We start from the raw sequence: 15128 nt of genomic DNA, 5'->3' as shown, positions 1-15128 counted from the left end.
CCCAACTAACACCTGTAGTGTTAAGCAGACTTGTAGTCCACTATTCAACTGTGACGCTAAGCACCACATCCACATCCCTTAAATACCTCCAGAGATGGTGACTCCGCCACCTCCCTGGGCAGCCCGTTCCAATGCCTAACCACCTTTTCTGTGAAGAAATTCATCTTGGTATTCAATCTAAACCTCCCCTGGAGTAACTTGAGGCCACTGCTCCACGTCCTATGAAGAATAGAGAAGTCATGCCAGGATGCAAGTACATACTACACTAAGATAAGCACAGCACACCTACACCTCTTCCCTATGCCACCTGACAAAGATATATCAAAGATCCACGAAGAATTAGACAGAACAAACCCAAAATTAGCAAAGGAGGTACAGACAAATGCAAAGCACTCTTTTACCATGACTCTCATCTGTCTGAATGCAATGTCTTGCATCTCTGAAGAGTTAAAGGTAAGCTAGCAATAGGTTAAGTAATTTGAATGTACAATGAATAAATGAACAGCACTCTAACATTTCAGAAAAACAAAGCTAGAAGAAATATTCTAAGAAACACTTCTAGCAGTATAAGCACAAACATCATAGGAAACAGGAGTATTCCAGCCTAATCCACGATAGCAGATGAGGAGAAAGCAGCCAAGTTTAAATATGGAAACTGTGTTCCCATCTTGAGAAACGTGGTCATTTGCCTTTCTGTGAACCCACTGGCCAAGGAGTGTACAAACTGTGCTAGCAGCAACCTTTCCTAGAAATAGCTGGTTGCCAGTGCAAATCCAAAACTGAGCTGCTGCCAGAATAGCTCTGCTCTTCACAGTGCATTTTTCACTTTTTACAAAATATTTAACAGCTTCAAGTCTTCCACAACCCTGATTCCAATCTCCCTTGAAGAGTACAATTCAGTTTGAGAAACAATGGAGCAAGTAAAGTTAAAGAGAAATGGAAGTTCCACTCTGAATCAAAGGAGAGAGAATGCAGCCTCACAGAACCACAAAGCTAGGTTGCCAAGCCTTACAATAGCTCTGAAATCCCCTGCAAAAGGTAATAAGAAAAGTAACCACTGCAACATCATGTTCTCTGCTTCCAAGATACTAGACAAGTCTCGGAGAAATCCTAAGCAGCAACTAAGTAAGGAGGACTAGCATTAAATATATTTTAAGTTGCTTTTTTCCCCCATCTTGTATAGGTTTCCAATTGCGAATGAACATTTTGCTAGAACATTTTTTGAGCTTATTGGGTACTTAAGGTAGAACCAAGATATTGTTATGAATCTAGCATTTTTCTTATTTTAGAGATTAAAACAAACAAAAAGCATGTATCTTTACACGCCTGGAATCCAGAACCAATAAAAACTCAGTAAATACATTTAGTATTTAAACTCAGTAGATACACTCAGTAAATGCATTTTTCACATCAAAATGCAGATGTCAGAAAGCTAAAACCAGAATTACCCATTACCCAATCCTGGGAGAGAGAGTATAAAAAATGACTTGGATAACATACATTAAGGTTGTGTTTCATTCAACAGTTTGGCAGACTTTAATAGGCTTGCATTGTTGATGCTGATCTTCAGATGCTGAAGAGGAAGCTGTAATAGTTTCTTGTCAATCACTGGAAGTCACCAGCAGTGTTAGGGATTTAGTGGTGACTTCTGAATATTCAAACTGAAGAACACTAAAAGAGTTTTAGTCAATCAGAAGTTTTAAATGACTGGTTAATATATCATAATCATAGCTTTATGTATCACATATCACAGGGGAGTCAAGCTAAGTATAAATTCAACACTGTTGAAGTAGTCAAACATTAAGAATTGAAGATGTTTGCCTCTTTACATAACAGACCCATGTATTAGAAGAATTACTTAATTTGCTCAACTGCTGGCTCTGGCACAAAGGGTAAGTCTCTTTTCTTGGATGACACTATGCCCTCCGCTTCAGTGATTCATTTCCGAGCCTTGAGGGAAGAAGCCTTCTTTCTTTACTTATAAGCAAATTGTGAAGTACCTGGTGATACTAGTCATCTCTGCTCAAACCTGCCTCCTCTGTCCTGCTTCTTCAACTCAACCAGGGTCTCAAAATCTCAGCTGGCTACCTAAGATGTTTTCGGTACATCTAATGTGAAAAACTATTTGATCCTCAAAAGCTTTGCAAAAAGGCCAGTTTAAACCACCTGTTCAAGAAATGTTACGTTTCAATGCATTTTCCAATTAACTAGGAATTCAGTGGTACAAATATCCCACTAGTGCCAGTGAAAAAGTTAGTAACAAAATTTTTACTACAATCTACAAGAAAACAGTATTTCTTTTTTTTTTTTTTAAGCACTATTTTTTCAAATTCTAATGACACACTAGAAGTATTTAACATACTTACAAGTTGGGTTAAAATAAGAACTGGTCAAAATATCTGTATTTTTAATGAAAAATTAATGACCCAGTTCATCACAAGGAATCTGCTTTCTGAAATGGTTTAAATTTAAAGTTTGTGGGTGGTGTTGTTTTTTTCCTGTCATTTTTGGCAGTCTTCCCTTACGCTGTTTTTCTTTAGAAGAAAATGTTATAAATGCAAAATCCCAGAAAAAGAATTTCAACCTCAAATTCATTTGTAAGATTTTTAAAAAATGTGAAAAATATTTCCCGTCTCTACATATTTATGAGAGAAAATGCACACACAAAACATACGGTTGACAGTATTTGGTATTTTCAGAGCTCTACCTCTGTAGTATCATCACAAATTCACTATATTCCCATTGAAAGTCAGAGCAATCTACCTAAGATCATATGTGATACTTGAATAGTGAACGCTGAATCAAAGTATCAGAGACACATTAGTGCTCTATTGCAGTTCTTCCCTTATGATAATAGAAATACGTTCATCCTGCTAATATGAGTACATGAAAGATTTCCAGAAGCAGCTATTCCAGGGAATACAAACAACTTCACTTTGAATTTATCAATTGAATTTCTCTGAAAGTACTTTCTTATCTCACAGCCCTGCAGAGACAAGTTTAAGCTCCTGCTTATATGTAGTGCCAAATGGAGGAACTGAACTACCACAAGACTGTGGTTCTGCAGTAAAATTCTACAGAGGATAGTGGAAGCCTGCCTCTGACATCTGTAGTCAACCTTTAAATATACAACCTGTGAACAGACAGGAAAATTAACAGTCCTAAACATGCACTTGATTTTTCTACTAGACACCTACATTGGACAGAGGTAAGAAACGTACTGCGTGGCTGTGCAGCACTTACAGCCCCTGTTGAGAGAGTGATGCTCCCTGCAGTCTCATGATGTAAGCCTTTCCAAACAGAGAAAAGGAAAATGGGGCACTGTTCCTTCCAAGCAGGTTATAACGCATGAAATTAAAGCATAGACACTGTCCTTTCTTCATTCTGAAATTTAAGTTTTCTTAGCTTCAAGGTGAACTATATAGTCATCAAACAAAGCTGTGCAACAGCATGGTATGTTCTTAACTTACAAAATTTAAAACACAAATGCTTGCTTCAAGTATTTAATTAGATCATTTAAGTAACTTCCTGATATGGCAGTTGCTATGACTCAAATTACTATCTTCTGTTCTTCTGTTTTTAGCTTTAGGCCATTCACTTTATTGTAGCCAAATTACTAAGAAACAAATAGCTGCTTCTGCTACTCTTGCTCATATAGTGCTTAGCCAGCGTAACAGTGGGATTGATGGGACAGAGATGTAGTGAAGGACTGGTTGAAACTGGACTTTAATGCAAATTAAAATGAATGAAAATCGAAACAGTTACAACTGGATTTCAGTTCATGTCTCATTCAACACTAATCAAGCACAAAGTACAAACATGCTTCACTTTAGACAGCCCATAATTTATTCTTTTTTAAACACCGTGACTTAATATTGGATGCTTAATACTTCAACAAATGTCAGGCAAACACTCATAAAAACTACTTACATTTTTAATGTTCAAGAATCGGAGATATTCTGGGCTGTATGATTGCACAAACATATTTCTGAAAAATTAATAAAAATGTGGTAAAACTACACTTGAATTCAAAATACTTGAGTATTACCTTCACAAGAGTCTTATACATTTAAATTAATTTGAAATATGAAAAGTTGAGCTTGTTGGCTTGAAAAGCCTGAAATAGTTGTTTTTTTTTTTAATATATATTTTCATTTGCTTTTAAACTTTTAACACACAGGGAATCTTCTGACATTCTACAAAGGGCACTTACTGCAATCAAATATAATGATGAAATCAACTATAAATCTGAAGTCAAATATTTGACTTCAGCATTCTGAACTTCAAGATGCAGAAAGACATAACGTTAGTTACTTACTGGCCTGGATACACTATACATATTTTTATGGCTTCACCATAGTAAAGTCAGAGTATCTCCCAAGTACACAGGGTTTCCAGATGCGCTAGAAGTATGATTGCTGCTTTTTAACATCCAAAAGATTTTGAACTAAGATCAGCTATTGATATTTATAGTAACCCTTCATAGGTGCGTATGGCAAATTAGGCTTCTAAGTATAATTGAATAGCAAGTCAACTCATTCTCATACAGAATATAGCAGGACATTCAAAAACAGGTGTCAGAGTTCGTTTTTGCTCTGCAGTTTTGCCTTCAGGCACCAAAGTATGCAGACATACATTTTCTACAGGCAGACTTTTGGAATCCAAAGTAGTTTTGCACTGCCTGTTACATACAAAGGTACATTAATAAAAAAGTATTTTTAAGTCAACATCAGGAAAAAGAAGCTGGTTTAGACAGTAATTACTTCCTATCTTCTTGAAGAAGGAAGCCTGAAAAGCTGCTTAAAGGTGTCCAGTTTGCATCTGCTCCTGTCCCATAAAACATGGGACAGTGTACGGTGCCTGATTCAAAGCTCACTGAAATCACATCAACTCCATTGATTTCAGCTTGCCTTGAATCATGCTCTAAACTAGGCAGTGTTAAATGCCTCTAGACCGCACTCAGTCACAACGCACAACAAAGCCATTTAAACAGCAAACGAAGAAGTGCATGGAGAACTACCTGTCAGCTTCCACAAGTCATACTACAACCACCAAAGGTTTTATTGCAGGGAGAGTAGGGATACATTTCTACTTCTTAAACTGTGCTTGCCTTCTTAGGTAAATAAGAATAGATTGTTACTACACAAACAGTTTGGGAACCCATCAGCTCTTCAGGTACTCTGATCTGAAAGGCACGTGCACTTGGTTGGGAATGTAATGCTAGGTTAAGAGTAGTTAGTAATTCCTAACTAAATTGTTACTTCCACCTGAGTGCTCTACTACACGTTTGAGCAAGAAGCACATTTTACCTTGGAGATTCAAGTTGCAGGAACCTCAGTCATACCAAACGGCTTTCCATCTTGTTGAAGTACATTTGTCATGAATATCTTGCTGTTAAATCTGCACTTGTAGCTTTAAAACTAGCAACTTCTGCTGATTTGATGAAGCTCCTCATCTAATTCAGGCTGTCCCAGGACCTGAATTTCAAAGCATTCAGCTTTTTAGCAGCCAAGCATTATTCAGACACTGTTTCTTGGACTCATTCTCTGGCTCTCCTTGGGAAAGACTGTACTGTGACCCCCATTAATACTCTCCATCCATAACCAGCATTTTAGTTTCTTGGGTGCTTTCACTTCAACCTTCCCTGGACATATCTGCTACGGTAAGGAAATCCGAGTATTGTGCAAAATATATTGCAAATAATCACCGTTTTCAAAAACATTAGCCTTGTACACATCTACAAAGGTAAATTATTTATAAAATCCTTTCAAGCTTTCTAGGCCTTCTTTGCTTGCTGCTCAACCTGAGTTTTTTCCTGTCCCTAAAACACTGTGATCACAGTATGTGAATAAAACACCTAAGTCAAAGTACATGTTCCTTGAGCTGTCAGTTTCCTAGCATTTTTCTTGTCCTGAGAAAATTAGCTGTTATTAGACCATCCCATTCAGACAGTCTTGGACAACCAGTTTCATTTAATTCAGTACATTCAGATGAATGTGAAGTATGCTGTATTAACTCCTGTCTGGATTGTACATTAGATGCCTCCAAAGACGAGGTGTGACAAGGTTCCTATCAGCTAACAGCTAATTAAAAGCACAGCAACTGTTTGTGATAACATGGCTCAAATATCAGCGTTCAGAGTTTGTAAATATTCCATCACAACAGGGTGATGAACTTAAGGCAACACAGAGGAAAGAAGCATCTTTCCCTGTGAAATGGCTTTGTTGGCATCACGGTCTGATCCTAGTATTCAAATTTAGAACAAGTTGCCTTTAAATTACTCTCGGTACAGTATCCACATATCATCTGTGAAGCTAAGTAGAATGAAGATTTACATGTAACTTGCAAGAGTTGGCAACTTGATCATTTTGTACTTCAACACTGTCCTGAAGATGGATTTTACACTTGATATTGGTCTGGTGGCTGAGAAGTCTATTTGTTGATAGTCTTATCAAGGTGTCTGTTGGGTTTACGTAGCAAGATTTTGGTAGTGGGGGCTGCAGGGGTGGCTTCTATAAGAAGAGCCCAGAAACTACCCCATGTCCGATCAGAGCCATCTCCAAAAGGGACCCCCCAATGGCCAGAGCCAAGCCAATGAGCGATGCTGGTTGCACTTCTGGGAGAGCATATTTAAGAAAGGGAAAAAAAATATTGCTGAACAACAGCAGCTGGGAGAATAATGAATGAGAAGCAACCCTGCAGACCCCAAGGTCGGTGCAGAAGGAGGACAGGAGGTGCTCCAGGCACACAGCAGCAGTTCCCCCGCGGCCTGTGGAGAGGCCCCTGGTGGAGCAGGCTGTCCCCCTGCAGCCCATGGGTCCCACATGGAGCAGATCTCCACGCTGCAGATCGTGGAGGAGCCCCGGTGGAGCAGGTGGATGTGGCCTGGAGGAGGCTGCGGCCCATGGAGAGCCCCCGCAGGAGCAGGCCCCGGGCCGGAGCTGCAGCCCGTGGAGAGGAGCCCACGCAGGAGCAGGGGGTCTGGGGGGAGCAGCCGCCCGTGGGGACCCATGCTGGAACAGTTTGCTCCTGGGGGATGGACCCTGTGGTACAAAGCCATGTGGGAGCAGTCCTTGAAGAGCTGCTGCTGTGGGCAGCCCATGCAGGATCAGTTCAGGAAGGATGGCTCCTGTGGGAGGGACTCCACGTGGAACAGGGGCCATGAAGGAATGGTGGAGACAGAGTTAGGGACTGACCACAACCCCATTCCCCAATATCAGACAGAAGAGAGTGTAGTAGAGTGTGGATGGGGTGGGGAAGAAGGCATTTGTAGTTTGCTTTAGTTTTTCACTGTTCTAGTCCACTAGTGATAGGCAATAAATGATATTAATCTCCCTATTCTGAGTGTATTGCCTGTGACAATAATTGTTGAGCAATCTCCCTGTCCTTATCTCAACCTTTGAACCCTTTTCATCATATTTTCTCACCCTTTTTCTTTGAGGAGAGGGAGTGAGAGAACAGTTGTGGTGGCGTTCAGCTGTCCAGGAGGAGAAAACCACCAGAGTATCTCAAAGGAAACATGTCTGAACAACCAAAGATTAACAGCTAAAGAAAGATATGCTTCAAAATGTTTGAAGCTCCTTATGCAGTTGCTGTCTCATATCACACAATGTCCTTCTAGAAAAAAAAAATTACATCTGTTTAAAGCTTAGAATTTAATTAAAAATTCGATTCTGCCTGAATATTATGCAGAGAAGCCACTGGCTCTTATGCAAGATCTCAATGAACTCATACAAAAGGAAGGACTCAAACCTTAAACAGCTAATCCTTGTTGTTGTTATTTTATTCTGTAAGGTTATTTTTAACTGATCATATTAGTATAAACTTATTAAAACAAATTCATTTCTGCAGCAGAGGTCTGCATTATTTGTAGGGGCAGTGGGAGGTTCTGTGGAAATGAAAAAAAACATGACAGAAAGCACGCAGTGCATGCTACAAAACTGTGTGACATGGACTTCAAGCACTGACAGACTGCATACACTACTTTGCAATTAACCACAAACATGGTATCCTCTTGCCTTAAGGCTGAAAACTCCATATGCAAGTCATGCAACCGTTTCACCACAATGTATACCTTACAGTCCTTCCAACCTCCTGCATGAATATCAACTATTTCAGTTACTGGTGATTGGCCACGTGATACTGGATGCCTGAGGCAATGCACAGCACAATCATTTTTTATGGGTTGTGGTTTAAAGCCCTACTTATATCACCTGTGGTAGAAGATGCAATGAAGTCCCAAAATACCATTCCTGTGCCTATAGAACACTACAAAAGGTCAAGTATCTCGTTTTGGAAAGTAGAAGCTAGTCTAGTCAACATAGGGTAATCCAACTGAAATGGTCTAGAGAGGACTACTTGGAGTGCCTGAATAGGGATACCCTTTGAAACTGGGTAAACTCATCTCTGTAGAACACCTTAAGTGCTTACTTTACATTCTAAAGCAAAGGATACAGTCATGACCTACATTTTCTTTTCCAAAACCACATTTCCAGATTGGCACTATGGGCTAGCTATTTCTTTAAGATAAGCAGTATAAGGATAGCTCTTCCAATTCCCCTGATTCAGCATCTCCATCATATACAGATGGCATCTGAAAATGTACCTGCTCCACAACCAGAACATGCTCTAAGAGCTGTCCAGCTCTAGGGAGAAATAGGCTGGACTTCCTGTCATTGTGTACACAAGGCGGTTTCCAAACCAGAATGAAGGCACATTCACGTTTGAATGCCTTCATAAAATCTGCCATGGATTCAGTTCTACAAGGTAGAAGTTACTAATCTCATGAGTATCTTAATTTAATGCATAAGATTGCCTATGCATTGCACTTACTTTTTCTGTTTAGTCGTGCTAGAAGCCCTTGAAACTAGGCCTTTACTGGAGCAAGTAATTCCCTTGCAGAACAGAAGTCTAGTATCTGTCCCATTTCACACTCAGCAAGGCTGCTATTCTACATCATAACTGTGCTTGACAACTGACCTGGGAGAAAGAACAATGAATAATTGTAAGAACTACTGATTGCTTAAATGAGATGATACAAAGAGGACGTGCACTCCTGCACATCCTTTAAAAGCCACATGCTAAGATAACATACTAAATACTTCAAAGATTTTGTTCAAAGAACAAAGAAAAGAGCTAACCTTCAAAAAGAACAAGACATGAGAGCAGCTTAAGTCACTTAGTTTGTTCAGCCTAGAGGAATGCTAGGGAAGACTTCATCATGGCCTGCAGCTTCCTCACAAGGAAGAGCAGAGGGGCAGGTACTGATCTCTTCTGGAGCAACAGGACCCAAGGGAACGGCATGGAGCTGTGACTGGAGAGGGTCAAGCTGGGTGTTAGGAAAAGTTTCTTCACCGAGAGAGCAGTCAGTGGTCACGGCACAAAACTTGTCAGAGTTCAAGAAGCATCTGGACAACTCTCAAATGTATGGTCTGATTTCTGGGTGGTCCTCTATGAAGCCAGGAGTTGGACTTAATAGTCCTTGTGGGACCCTTCCAACTCAGGATAGTCTATGATTCCTATGCTTAGCAACTTGTTCTGTGCAGTTTTCTTAATTCATGTTAAGTATCTAGGGAGAACGCAGGAAAGGGCATGGTGAAAACAACGGGCAATGATCTTTCAGTCTGACAGAATCATTTCATCTATGTAGAAACCACTTTAGGCATAACCTTCAAAGAAAAAGTAAAGCCCTTCCCTGCATTCAGAGAAGGCGAGGCATGACAGTATTTTCACATTAGAAACAGTCATAAGCTTGCTACAAACTCAGACTCCTGAACACAACGGGTTTTTCAGAACTATAAATAGCTCCCAGACTTCAGGTCCAACCAACAGCTTTCATTAACCCTCTAGATTTTTCTGAATACACTATAAACTACTTCCATTTCACCGTTTAAAATGGTTGATGTGGATCAGTTTAGCTATGTAGCAACCTCAACCACACACAGCCTTTTCAAAGTCAGACACGCTGCTTCCAGGGTTTTGAAAGTAATTGCTGTCCATATTAAAGCTTACCCTTATTTCCAGGAACTCTTCTCTGAAGTTTACCTTGTCCATTAGTCCTCTAAGCCCACTAACATATGGCAAACCTACATTTGGCATCTCCACCCAAAGGTCAATTTTCTCTCCAAAGGATGTATTTCTTTATTCCTATAACAGTCCTCATCTCCAGCAGAAAACACTGAGCTCTTCTGTCTTCCATCATCCCTTACATACCTACTCTTCTCTCAAAGGCTCCAATGAAATAAGTGTTACCAGCTACATACTTCTCACCTGAAACACAGTTGTACCCATTTTGTTCCCCTGAAACACAGTTGTACCCATTTTGTTCTAACAATGCTTTTCTGCTAATTGGTTTTATAAAGATTGTGAAGGAAAACAGACTTACTGGACAGGATCCTAGAACACAGCAATTTCTCTGGGAAGTAAAGTAAGTAGATAACTAAAAATTTGCTATGAAAAACAGCAATCGTCACAAGCATGTATAGCTGTGTTTATGCATGGGAAAGTTAAATGGATAATTAAGGTCCTGCAACATTACATTTTTGGTCTTGAAACACATGCTGTCCTTGAATGTAATCATTTGCTTTCACAGATCAATACTTCTGAAAGTAAATTTGGGTTCCATCCCAATACATATTAATACAGACTGTATTTGAAAGTTCAAGGCTTAGATTTAAAGTTTATTTCAACGAACCTTGAAGCCATTACATGCTTCTGAATACAAGGTTACATGACTTGACCATAATCTCTGGTACAATTAAGAACAGAGCTATGACTGAATCCTTACTTTAGTGTATTACTAAACACCTGGCTGGTGTTTAGCGAACTGAATGTGTCCAAGCAGTTCTTAGTGCCAGCTGGAGCAGGACAACACTGGCAGACCTGTTTTGAAACTGTGTCCTATGAACACATGTATGGGACCCATGCATCTCAGATTAGCAATCCTGGAGAGTAAACTTGACCAGGGAGAGCAGCCAAATTAGTAAAACTAGATAAACTTAAAGCTACTGCACAGGGCAGGAATCACTTGTGTTGTAAGGGTTATACAGTGACAGGGAAATGGATGGCAAAGCAGAAAAACATGCTATGATCTAATAAACTGGTCCAAACCTGAACAGTTATAGGCCTGTCTTCAGATGATGTGACTGGAATTGCATAAACTTGTAACTGCAAAGGAGGGTATTCAGCCCATTTTATGACAGTGAACAGGCCTCATTCCAATGAGGCACAGTGGTACTGTGCCTTGGGTTCTCTAGCCTGATTTTCCTGCCCATTCTTCATTAGGTTTTTGCTTTGCTTAGACTTCTGTCAGCACCTTGTCAACTCCAGCTGAAGAGACAAAATGACAGACTTAGCTATGCCTTTGAGCCTCTCTAATGCATGGCTTCAGACTCCAATGTCTAGCCTAGATTTTAACCCTTACCTGGGATATTACCAAGTAGTTTCAGAGAAGCTGCAATCAAAGCTATCACAATATTAGCCACTGTTGACCAGCACTGAATGAAACCAGTACAGCAGGCTGAGAATCTTCATCTGTCACCCCCAAGGTGCCCGGCCATTTTTGTTACAGAGGAAGTGTCAGACACTTGTGCGGTACCCCTCACACTAAGGTTTGTGTATATCACTACTTTGACTGTGCTTTTGCTGTACACACCTCAAATTTTATCCTAACAACGTACTGCTACGTTCCTTTTTAGCTCCCTGCTTCTACGGAATTGTCCTTCTGTTTTTTGTCAGCAGATGAGCTCACTTCTTTACCCACTCCTACACCAGTTACTGATTTTTTTTAACTGTCCTTCCTTCTTGCAGCTGTATTATGGCCTATAAAAATGCTGCCACCCAATATTTTTTTCTATTTTTTCTATTTTCTATTTTTTTTTCTATTATTTCTATTTTTCTATTTTTTTCTATTACTATTTTTCCTGCATTATTTTCTCTCCAAAACATGATTTTTTAAATTTTTTTTTTAAGGAAGTGAAAAACCTAATGACAAGTAATAGTAACTTCTTTTAAAACAGTCCAGGCAAAGCCGATTGAATACAACTTTTTATGCTACCTATTTACGTCTTGTACAGATTTGGTCTTGGCCAGCAGCGACTGTGCCCCTACTTCCAATTCCATACTTAGAAACTGTGAGTAGAAGGAAAAGCTATTGCCTGGCCTATCATATACACACAAACAGCACAGACAAGAAAGGTAACTAATAAATGCCCAGAGAATTGAAGTGTTTCCACCCAAAAAGCAAATTATATCAGTAAAGCTTCAATCCAGTTATGTGTTTACCTTTATCCAGACCTGAAAAATCTCGGTTCTATTAATAGATAACATGGCAGCTTTCTACATTTGTTAATAACCCTGCAAGCCTACCTCAGCCGGACTCTGTAGATAATTGCAGAAGGAAAAGTACACTGCAAAGAAGCCACAAATGAGAAATGTGATCTTGGCAACGTTAGTGATCCACAATCGGGGGCCACCAGCAGCTTCCAGGTTCCAACCTTAAGGTTTCCAGGTGCTAACTGCACCATCTTCTGAACAAGCATTCCATGTCATTAAACATTAATGGCTCAACTACCTCCTACCCAGTGGGGTCCAAAACCCATTAAAGCCTGCCTCTTACAAAGTACGGCCAGAACATATTTTACATGCTAATCTACAACCAAGCTCCCTGTATGCAGTCCTTCAGTGCACATGAAAAATGCACATTAATGTCAATTTTGCTTTATGAAATTTTTCTGATTCTGTATCACACTATATGCTGCGCTGCAGTGATGTACAGTATTCTCTGCCTTTTGACATCCTAAACAGTGTAAGGCACTTGCACAATGCACTGAAAATGCTCCTATATCACCCATTTAACTCGAGGTAGAATATTCAGTATGAGAACTCAGTAATTAACAAGCACATGTGGAGAGTTCAGAATTGTAAGGGTAACAATTGAAACAGAAAGTGTCTTAAATACTAAAGGAAGTTCTAGAGATGACATTTAGAATACCAGGTAAGTTGACTTCTCAAGAAATCAGGTCATAATTTAAAATTACTCTTATAATTAGCTTATTGAAGTTGAATAAAATGAATAGCAACTTTAAGCATATTACAAACACAGAAAGCAGAGGTTAAAGGTGGTGTGCAGAGAAGGGTTAAGTGACTATAAGTCATGACTAAACTACTGTGACTTGATCACCTGTTTTAAATGTAAGTATAAAGAGTATCTTTTAATATTTTAGTTTAAAGCATTAATATTGGTGTCCCAAAATCTTAACATCTTCTTGGGTGACCTCCATGTGGATTAACATAACCCAAGTGGTTGCCATCACTTCGCAAAACCAGGCTAGAACTGGTTCCTAAAAAGGTGCTTTCCTCTTTGTATCACTGAGCATTCAAAATTTCAAGAGCATATGCCATCGCAGCTTGTGGTACAGAAAGCTGATCTATGGATTCTTCTTACAGAAGAATGAGAATTGTGACAAGAAACTTTGAGCTTATAAAGGGAGTCAAAAGATCAGTATCGCCACCTGAGCAATCTGATCCTCTTCCTCTGGCCAAAGTGGGGAAGTTAACGGTCTGAAGAGAAAAAGTACCTAAGCTCTCAGCCGTAACAGCTAGTCTAGACTAAAGGCTCCACCGAGCTCTGCTGGAGTTTTTCTGTGGATGGTAAGTGCTCAGGAACAGTGTGTTCCTGCAGAGGCATTCCTGTGTGGATGGAAGAAACAAAACCCTTCATCCCAAACTCCACTGGGGCTTAAGAGAAGTATCCACTGTTAATTGCATACCCATGCTCTGGAGGGCTCAACAGTAACGCTCAGAGAAAAATTGATTTCATGCCCTCACAGCTTTTACACAGTACACTGTGTGGTAGCTCACTGCCAGGAGCAGCCTCATGGCAAACTGCTCTCCCTGGAGTTAGGGAAGGCTATAAAGTACAAGGCCAGACTACTGTCAAAGACAACGCCCAAGGCATACTGCATTGTACTGGGTACGTGAATAAATGAGTCGGGCTGGCAAAAGCACCTCTGTAAGGATGGCCTTCGCAGCGTTGCAGCACAGTGTAGAAAAATCTATTTTTATAGACATAAATTTGAAGGTTGTGAAGTCTCTATGCAAATCCTCTTCAAACTTCTCAAATGCAAAGCCACTTAAACCTGTGTCATTTAGACTTTCAGTGTTTTCCAGCTAAACAGTGAACACCACAGCAAAATTTGGCTGGGATTGATCCTGTATACTTACAGCATACAACTGTACCATTGTGAAAACTGCAAAATTTTAGTTCATACAATTACTACAGCTGAAATATCCTGCAGACAGTGCACGTAGATGTCTACAAGAGTTGTTCTTCAAACTTACTTTACGCCCTCTACAGTCATCACAGCCCCTGACTACATACCTCTTAACCTTTACTTAGGCTTTTAGAATCCCCAAGGAACAGATGTACCCTTAAGGAGAATCAGCTTTAAGTTATAAAACTAAATGCATTTAAGTATCTTAATTAAATGCAGAACAATTAAGCCACTGAATGTTCTCATATATCTTACCATAACTACATTCATCACAATCTTCTAGACAAGCACTGCAAACCTATCCAGGAGGATACCTGATCTGTCAAACTGCTTCATCCAACACAATCCAAACAAAACCACCGTGTTCTTAAGAGCAATAAAAAATGGTGGCAGCTGTGTATTTATGCAAGGTTGAAGTCATGATATTGAACCACAGAATTACAGATGAAGGCATGTCAGTAAGTAGCAAGAAAAGGCTTCTCTTGAGCGTTCTTGGAGCAATATTGCTATAGCATTCCGTCTGTGTGATGACTTGAAATTAGTGTGTGTATCGGGAGCCTTGGGTTACCACTTGGAGTTCCATCAGAGCAAGGCTTCCCATGAGGAGATAGCAGCAAAAATACAGAACTATGCAAAGAGAAGGCAGCAGTTTCAAGGCCAGCTCAAGGGCCTAGGAGCCTCTGCTTTGGGTAGTTCCTGGCTCTCACTGCAGAGAGGCTTCCCAAAACAGCCATTGTTAGTCAGAATGCTCTGTTACACTAGTGCTGAAGCTTGCCAGTGACCAGAACTCACCCTCTGAAATAGCACAACAGCAATTATTTCTTCAAAAGCATAGTGAGGAATTGTACTCCAACT

At 39.9% G+C, this 15128-nt stretch overlaps 1 protein-coding gene across 1 annotated transcript in view; it reads right to left on the bottom strand.

Moving 5' to 3' along the window:
* Positions 1-15128, bottom strand: part of LOC308200070 (uncharacterized protein) — a 434369-nt gene that overhangs the window by 383466 nt on the left and 35775 nt on the right. Inside the window, exons 2-4 of the mRNA XM_080605164.1 lie at positions 5310-8979; positions 3198-3988; positions 1501-1671 (exon numbers count right to left, since the gene is read on the bottom strand). The gene's annotated coding sequence lies outside the window, so the exon portion shown is untranslated. The remainder of the gene's footprint in view (positions 1-1500; positions 1672-3197; positions 3989-5309; positions 8980-15128) is intronic.

This window comes from Anser brachyrhynchus (assembly GCF_964034855.1).
Source record: "Anser brachyrhynchus genome assembly, chromosome: 9".
Taxonomy (NCBI): domain Eukaryota; kingdom Metazoa; phylum Chordata; class Aves; order Anseriformes; family Anatidae; genus Anser; species Anser brachyrhynchus.
This window is presented reverse-complemented; position numbering and strand designations above follow the sequence as displayed.